The sequence below is a fragment of the Ambystoma mexicanum genome, chromosome 2q (assembly GCF_040938575.1).
Source record: "Ambystoma mexicanum isolate Mex_15411 chromosome 2q, UKY_AmexF1_1, whole genome shotgun sequence".
NCBI classification, from domain to species: domain Eukaryota; kingdom Metazoa; phylum Chordata; class Amphibia; order Caudata; family Ambystomatidae; genus Ambystoma; species Ambystoma mexicanum.
This window is the reverse complement of record NC_090924.1, coordinates 132,013,704-132,023,588: the sequence shown is the minus strand read 5'-3', so window position 1 is coordinate 132,023,588 and position 9,885 is coordinate 132,013,704. Positions and strand designations below refer to the sequence as shown.

General features: G+C 42.2%; 1 pseudogene; it reads right to left on the bottom strand.

Moving 5' to 3' along the window:
- Nucleotides 1-5,932: 5,932 nt before the first annotated feature.
- LOC138568671 (large ribosomal subunit protein uL6 pseudogene) lies at nt 5,933-6,496 on the bottom strand (annotated as a pseudogene).
- Between the last annotated feature and the right edge of the window lie 3,389 nt (nt 6,497-9,885).

Below are 9,885 nucleotides of genomic sequence, written 5' to 3'. Positions count from 1 at the left end.
CCAAGTTTAAAACTGACGACGAGGGCAGAATGACATTCATACAGGGATTCTTGGAAAATGTCAAAACCTGCTTAATAAACACATACGCTCCCAATCAAGCATGGCAGCCTTCTTTGAAATGCTGTACCCGAGACTGGGCCCTTATCGAAATGTCAACATCATACGGGGGGAGGAGATTTTAATTATGTCATGGATCTCATGGTAGACAGATCAGACGCTAAATTCTAAAAGCCCCCCCACCAGCTAGGACCGTACAGTCACTCCTAACAGACTTTTACCTAATAGATGTTTGCAGAACCTTACACCTGCACTCTAGACACTACTCCCATACTTCTGCTCCACACAACATTCAAACTAGGTTGGATAACTTTTTTGGGAATAGGGAACTTCTGAACAAGCTGTCATGCGCAGAATACAATTGTCGGACCATGCCCTCTTGTTGGTGTCATGGCAGAATAGGCCCGCTAGGCCCCAGATTCCAACGTGGAAGTTGCAGAGCGAGGCCCAACAAGACATTCCTTTTTGAGAAAACATAAAAATAGTATCACTGAATACTTCCAACTGAATGTGGGTAGTGTCCCCAGGGCAAGCACACTGTGGAAAGCTTTAAAATTGGTCATTTGAGGTACAGCTATCACCCACTCAGGGAGTGTCCAAGCCATAATCTGTAGGGATCTTACATTTGCGGAAGAGTCATTGCAAAAACATACTCAATCCCATCTAGACCAAGAAAAACAAGAATAAGGAAGAAATAACTCTGCCAACAATTTGGACATGCTGGCAAGCACAACTATAATAAATATTTAGAGACGCAGCACGCAGAGGGAGAAAAGCCAGGAAGATTACTAGCCTGGCTATACAAGAGCGAAGACAACGAACACCAATCTATTTGATTCGTACACAACAGGGCACCTCATGTAATACACAGGAGGGCATCAACAAGGTATTTCCAAACTTCTACTGTAACCTTTATAGGGAAACCTCCAACCCCAACAGGGCGGAAATAGAGGAAGTGCTAGGTGATATACATCTCCCTAGACTGAACGAGGAGATGATAAGCGAGTTAGACTCCCCGATCACGGTAGAAGAACTGGTGAATATAAAAAGATCATTACCCACAGGTAAAACCCCAGGCTCAGAGAGGCTGCCCAGCGAGTTTTATAAAGCATTCGCCACTGAATTGGCCCCACATCTTCTAAAAACGTTGAACGAAGCTTATGATTCCAGACTCCTTCCACCGAGCCTAAGCGAATCAGTGAGTATACCCCTTCTGAAACTCAATAAACCTCCACAAGAATGTAGCTCTTATAGGCCCCTTTCCATGCTTAACCAAGACATCAAGATCCGTACAACGATGCTAGGTGGAAAAGAGTAACCCATACACTGGTGCACCCGGATAAAACTGATTACGTATGAAATATGTGGTAAATGAGGAATGGATCAGTGATGAAGAACAACTATTCCTTTGTAAGACCCACCATAGAAAAAGGGCATTCTTTGTACTTCCGAAAGGACATAAAAATGCAGAACATCCCCTGGGGGACAGTTTCCGCAATTGACTCATTGTTAGAGCCTTTATCTGTATATACAGAGTTCTTTTTTAAATCCTTTGTGGAACAAATGTCTGCATACATAAAGGACACGACGCATATGCTCCTCATTCTTGACAGTATCACCATGGAACCCAATGACATTTTAGTGACGATGGACGTCGAGTCACTATATATGTCCATCCCGCAGATGCAGAGTTTAGAGGTGTTAAGAACGATCCTCGACACAAGGGCAACACCATTAAGTCCACCAACGGGCTTTATACTTGAATGTGCACGGTTGGCCATGTGTGAAAACTTCTTTCTTTTCAATAACAGTCTATATAAACAACTTAGAGGGGTTAGTATGGGTGCCGCCTTTGCACCTGATGTGGCAAATTTATATATGTCAGACTTTGAACACAAATTTGTACTGGGACCCCTGAATGCTCTAAAACAACAGCCTTTTGGGGGGCACCTGGTAGTGTGGAAACGGTTCATAGAGGATGTGTTCTTCCTGTGGAGAGGCCCAACTGAGTCTCTGGTGGCCTTCCATGTATGGATAAACTCCTGTGATCCCCATATCAAGTTTACAATGGAATGGAACAAAGTAAGTGTAGGTTTCTTGGATCTGGTGATCCAAAAGAAAGAAGATCATTTGGAAACAACATTATTAAGGAAGAGCACTGACAAGAACACACTCCTTCACTACTCAAGTTTCCATCCGGTGGGTTTAAAATTAAATCTACCATACGGACAATTCCATCCCATTAGGAGGAATTGTACGTAAAAGGCCGAACTGAAAGACAGATTATTTGACAGAGGGTATCCAAAGAAGCTGGTTAAACAACATTACAAACGAGCCCTCAATACACACCGTGAGACCTGTCTATCACCAAAGATCAGAGAAAACAATAACAGACTCATCTGTGTATCTATATTTTCCCCAATAAGTAATTTGATCAAGAGGAGTGTTAACAAGATCTGGCATTTGGCGAAATGCCCAGGGAGTCTGTCTCAGAAACCAATGTTTGCGTTTAAATGCAATATGAATCTCAAACAAAAACTGGTCCACACATATAAAGAACATGAAGATAACAAAACAGTGATGAATTAATGGGGCTTGAAACCGGTGATAGGACATCATAAATGTGGCCACTGTGTGGCGTGTCAATTCACCTCCATGAGAAAATCCTTTGAATATGGCAACAAGAAGGAGTGGGTATTAAGAAATCATACAAATTGCCTGAGTAAGAAAGTTATATACATTATTCAATGCCCATGTGATCCTATATATGTGGGCAAAACGATGAGAGAGGTATGCCAGAGAATATCGGAACATCATTCGTGTATAAGGAACAAAGTACAAGACAAACCATTAGTAGAACATTTCTCAAAAATGGGGCACACAGACAGAGAGACGTTAGGTGGTTTGTACTGCAAACCATCAAGACGCCCATGAGAGGGAGTGATATGTCCACAATGCTACACAGACAGGAACAAAGATGGATCCATTCTTTGGACTCAGTGAAGAATGGGCTGAATATATCCATAGAATGGAACAAATTGGTTACAGGATAATGAGATACGCTACTTTGAAGATGTGAACCCCTGCTATACACCATATGTTGTGTATAAACATGAATATGAATGGGGATGGTACACATTCAGTATTTTATTTTATTGGGTGTGTATATACATATGTAGCTTGCTGTCTCATTTTTCTATACTCATCTCTCGATGAGATAGAGTGGGCGTGGAGTAGAGAGATGAAGTCTCCTAAAATATCAGGCACCTGTGTATCTTTTGGAGATTATATGTGCCAGATGAGATGCTACGCACCGCAGGAAATGATTGAATTCCATCAATAACACCCATTTATTGCACACTTGTGCAACGAAAATGAACTCACTGTATATGTGGGCATAAAAGAAAAAACTTTCCTCTCGATCCCGCATAATACACAGCAGTGGGCGAAGGGTCCGTTTTCAAAGTTCCCTAGATAGTCCAAAGATTTACAGGGGGCTAGTGGTAGCTAGTTCATTGGGCACGAATTTGGTCCACATCAACAAGCCACACCCGCTAACCTCTGTGTCACTGGGTAAATTGTACGTATTAAATCCAACGATTGAATTTTGGCAGGACAGTGGACATTTCCCCTAAATATGCTTAATTTATCCAATTGACATCGTTGGTAATGGAACAACTTAAATCTACAAAAAATGTTGTTTGTGATTCAACCTTTTGCATGATACTTTCACCTGTGACCACTACAAGTCCCAGGATTCACTTGGGGCTAGTATAATTAGTCCTTCGGCCATGTTTATGGCCTATATTAGTGAGCCACGGCCAGAAATCCTCGTGTATGCTGTGGCGAGCCAAATTAAAACGGAAACATCATAACGGTAAGAAACGTGTTGTTGTGTGCAGTGTGTGAAAGTTAGAACAACATGAGCTTTGATGCTCACTCATGGCCAAGAAGTCACACGTATGTTCACGTAGTGTGAAAGTTAGAATAACATGAGCTGTGATGTTCATTCACGGTTCAACAGAGAGGCTGCGAGGGGCAGCCCAGCATTTCATCCTGTGACGAGTCAAAGACTAGCGTGAACGAAGGAATGATAACAAAGGCGTGTGGTCACGCTGTGTGTGCGAGAAAGATAAAAATGAGCGCTGATGCTCATTTACTGCCAAACAGAGAGGTGGCGAGGGGCATGCTCCACCCACACCTATAACTGGCGAGCGCACAACGGGTTTTCTAGGGCATGGAGCGGATACAAGGTGGTCATTATGCAGATGCACTGGAATTTTTAACATTCTGCAGCACCTAGAATAGTATTGATCACAGTTACTTGTAATAATGCGAGTCCATATGTAAAACTCATAGCCCTAGGGAAATCATGGGGTATGCAAACTTAAGTATGATATGGTCAGCAGGCCTTACCATGCGAGAGGTATTTTAGGTGACTGGTGATATGATTGAATACTGATTCCCAAATAGGTTAAGAACAGTTTTTTTAACAAAAATATCCCTATAAGATCATATGGGGGCCGTCAGGAAGAAAGACATCAATTCTATGGTATCAGTTTGCCACAAAATATTTATGTTACTGTATTATATGGGTGCCGCCAGGAAGAAAGATACCAATCTTATGGTATCAGATTGCCAAAAAATATTCATGGTATTGCATTGAGCCAGATGCATGCAGAAGCATGATGTTTTTGCTGTATTTTACACAGGAATCATTGATGAGTGCTTGAAGAAAATCTGGCAAGCAGAATAGAATATATCTGGACCTTGACACACGAGGTGAGGTGATATGAGAGGTGTTTCCTTCATTTCATGTGATCTTTGGTAAGAAATAGGCTCATGTATACACTCATCCCAGGCACGAGCAGGCATTTTCCTCTTTGGAGAGTTATTGATGGATACGCAAGACACCCCCATACCTGTACTACCAGTCAGGTAAGCCAGAAGGTCTAAATTATAACAACATAACGTCCAGATGTTTTCATCATGTGTACAATGGAGGCTGATGTAGATGCCTTGTCCTCCTCTTTCGTTGCAGTATAGGTGTAGATTAATCCATCACCACTGCAGGATAAAGTCCATCGTTTGACACGCAACTCCATCATTTTGTGTGGAGGTGTGTGTCAATCTGTATATTCATAAAATTAGTTATACACACAAGATATATCTGTGTTGACATACATAAGAGATCGGAATTCTGATGTTTTGTATATTGTCGATTTGTAGATTGTGTTTTGAAGACATCCTCCACCGTACTGAAATTTCGGGGTGGTTGCAACTTAACCACCCGTCTCCTGAAGAAGGTTGCTTTTAGTGACTGGCCCAAACCAGGGGTCCATTTTGTGACGACCAAAACATATGTTGAGTTATATCAAATAAGCAGGATGCTATTTGTTTTTGTGTATTAACACTTACTGAAATTACAAGGAAGTGTTGAAACTTATGTGAATATATATGTTTTCTAGGTGGGCAGAGTACCCTAAGTTTGGAATATTGACATGTATAGTGAGAGTGTGAATGAATGATGGAATGAATGGTGGTGTACAAATGTGGATGTTGAGAATAATAATGTTTTGTGTAAGATACATATAAATAAATATATATTTTTTGACAAGACTTGGTATTGTCCATTGAAACAGACGTTCTGATCTCATTCCGCCCAGGTTCATTTTTTGTTGTTCCATTATATTTAGCCTAAAGGACCTGTGGCAGTAAGGCATTCCCTATTTTTGAAACTTTCCATGGATCCCAAATTAGACAGATCAGATGCTAAATTCCAAAAGCCCAACCCGCCAGCTAGAATCCTACAGTCACTCCTGACAGACTTCGACCTAATAGATGTTTACAGAACCTTACACCTGCACTCTAGACACTACTCCCATGCTTTCTCTGAGACGTAAATACCATCCAAGAACCTTCTTATATCCTTGTTCTTTACAGTGGTGGCTTGCTGGATCAAGGCAGCTGAATTAGATAACAGTTCAATGTCATTTCCTTCAAGAATCAGTTCATCTTTCTGGGCTTGAGAAACTGCCCAGTTAACACCTTGCCTCATGCGCACTCTGCGGTGGTACTTCTCTACCAAGAGGTTACGGATTTACCTGAGTGTGCCAGTCTCCTGAATAACTACGGTAATGGGAAAGTGAGCCTACACAGACATCATCTTGTAACAAAAGCCCAATGTGACAGCCTTGATCATGTTTTGCACATGGCTGCAGATTGTGCGCACTGTGGCCAGCTCCTTGAGATTACCCCACGATTTGTCAACACGCAGCTTCCGGTGCTTCTTGCCCATCAGACAGAGCTCTACATTGATGTGGTTAAAGTCCCGGCGTAGAGTTCCCCTGGGGCTCTTCACAATAACAGTACAGCCCTTCAATTTGATGTTGACATTTTCGGGGATGTCCAGAGTCTGGTTGTTGAGTATGGTCTTCATTCTTGCAGGAGACCAAAAAATAAAAGCCACCAATCTATTTGATTCTTACACAACAGGGCACATCATGTAATACACAAGAGGGCATCAACAAGGTATTTCAAAACCTCTACTGTAACCTTTAAAGGGAAACCTCCAGACCCAACAGGGCGGAAATAGAGGAAGTGCTACGTGATATATATCTCCCTAGACTGAACAAGGAGATGATAAGCGAGTTAGACTCCCCAATCACGATAGAAGAACTGGTGAATACAATAAGATCATTACCCACAGGTAAAACCCTGGGCACAGACAGGCTGCCCAGCGAGTTTTATAAAGCATCCGCCACTGAATTGGCGTCTTCTAAAAACGTTGAACAAAGCTTATGATTCCGGACTCTTTCCACCAAGCCTAAGAGAATCAGTGATTATACCCCTTCTGAAACCCAATAAACCTCCAGAAGAATGTAGCTCTTCTAGGCCTCTGTCCATGCTTAACCAAGACATCAAGATCCTTACGATGATGCTAGCCAATAGGATGAAAAGAGTTGTCCATACACTTGTGCACCCGGATCAAAAACGGTTACGTACCAGGCCAGAACATGTCCTGGAATCTAAGACGCCTACACCACATCATGTATAGTACCACCTACTGGAACACACCATGCACAATTGCAACACTGGATCCAGTGAAAGCATTCAATTCTATTAAATGGGATTGGTTATATGCTACACTGTGTAGGTTTGGTTTTGGCCCATGCTACGTAAAATGGATCAAACAAATATATGCAGAACCTACAGCAATATTTAAGATGGGTAGACACTTTTCAAGCCCCTGGGTGCTAGAAAAATGAACTAGGTAGGGCTCACCATTATCCCTGCTACTATATATACTAGCTATGGAACCGGTGGCAACATATCTGAGGACGGAATTCAAGGAAGCAGGTATAATAGTTTTGGGAATGCACCACCTTCTATCCATGTATGCTGATGATATGCTCATTTATGTGCACAACCCTAAAGATAACCTTGAATTCATACTAGAAACCCTCACACACTTCTCACATCTTTCAGTCATTCCAATTCGTTTGGAAAAATCATCCCAGTTTCCAACAGCAGGAATGACCACGACAAAACAGCACAAAATCCCGATACTGGCCCTGAAGTGGTCCATCTCTATATTTTGCTACCTAGGCATCGACATATACCATGACCCCACTCAGGAACATAACAACAATACCCTAAGAGCCCTTGATGGCATACAGCGCTCAATGAAGTTCTGGAACAAACTACACCTCTTGCTAATGGGCAGGGCAGCGCTACTTAAAATGGTAGCCCTCCCGAGGCTTTTACATTACTTCACACACATACCATATAACATACCAAAAACCTTTTTCAAAACTATTGATTCCCTATGTATAGAATTTTTGTGGCAAACGGCAGAAGCAGATTTGCATTGACCTCATTGCAAAGACCATATGAAGAGTGCGGCATTAGGGTACCTTGCTTTGAAAGTTACTACCTAGCAGGGCAACTACAACATATAGTGAACTGGCTGACGGATGAACCTAACTCAGACACTCAGTTGTTCAACCTACAGAACCACACTTATTCCTTAAGGAAGTATTATGGTATAAACGACCCTACCATGGACAACACTCATACCTCATACTGCTGGGATAACAAGCATGGGAACAGGCATTACCACTCATTAAAATAAAAGACCCCCTATCTATGCAGATCCCCCTTGTGTCACTGTTTCCATTGACCTACCAACTCAACTGAGGATACGGACACATTGGAAAACAAAGGGCATTGCCACAATTGGGGATCTGCTTTGTGACACTTCCTTTATACCCTTTTAGGAACTAATTGACAACACGGGCCTCCATCGTGGACAGTATCTGCTGTATGGCACCATCAAGAAAATGATTGTCCGCATATGGCCAATGTATGGAGAGATAATAGAGACCCACTCCATAATTGATACACTATATGATATTGCAGAAGGAACACAGATGATCTCTAGATTATATAACTTTCTCCTGAACAACCAACCCCCCAGAGATATGACTATAAGAACCAATTGGGAGTAAGACCTAGGCGAACCGTTCCAACACAAACACTGGTCGGAGATATTGTGCTATCAAAAGAAAGTGTCCTGGAACGCAAGACTACCACTGATTCAACTGTTCGTGACATGCACAGCGTATCGAACACTGCTTAGAATATCCAGATTTCCAGGGCGACACAACAACAATGCCCTAGGTATTCAAACATGGAAGCGGATTTGCTACATATGTTCTGGTCATGCCCCACTATACAGAAATATTGGGAAGAAATGGCAAGGAAAATGAATAAAGGAGGCTCCTTGACCCCCTCAACATGTATGCCTGGCCGCTTTATGCACCCCAAACACACACGTCACAGGATAGCAATGATGTGGAAGTCCCCCAATGATCCTAATATTGAAGACTGGTGGCGTGACCTCAAAAAATGGGTGCTGGCAGAAACAACAGTCTGGAGCCGCGCAGCACAAGTAAATCTATCCTAAGCAAGTGTAGACATAACACTATGGAGCACTATGGTACAGACCGTGTTTAGCCCTACCCAAATCTGTGACATAGATGATATATGAACCCCTACAGACACTATAACCCACACAACATAGTAAACGGTTACGGGCAACCCGAACGATAACGGATACCATGGCAATTAATGGGGGGAGCGAAGTTGAGAGTGGTTTGGGAGGGCAATGTTGGGGAATAAGCACAGGTAAACGGCAACTTCATAATTGCCAAATGTGATTGATATGCACAAGATTGTATAATTTGACAGTGATTAACATGAACATTTCAATAAAACCTGTTAAAAAAAATAAACTGGGGGAATCACCACTGTCCATCACAGTGGTAAGGAACCTGAGGGCTCTCATGGATGCTGAACTCGGTATCCGGTCAATTGGTTGACAACAAACTGGTCGACTGCAATTTGGTCGACACCATTTGGTCGAATGCCAAATGGTCGAATTTTTTTTTTTTTTTATATATGTGTTTTGTGGGTTTTCATGTGGGGAAAAAAAAAAAAAAAAAAAAGGGGAGGGACCGCCCCAGAAAAAACCAAAAAAGGGGTAAAAAAAAAGAAAAAAAAAAAATTCGACCATTTGGCATTCGACCAAATGGTGTCGACCAATTGTCCTGTCGACCAAATGTTTTCGACCAATTGACTGGTAACCGCTGAACTCACTATGTTCCCTCATTTTTCAGCACTGCTGAAGAATCTTAGGGTCCAGGTGATAACCTCACGTGATCTTCCACACCAGGACTAAAGCACCAACATCTTATCTGGCTAACCTAAATATTTTCTTGGTCAGATTAAGCAAGGACAGAAGGGAACTTGTGCTTTTCGAATTGG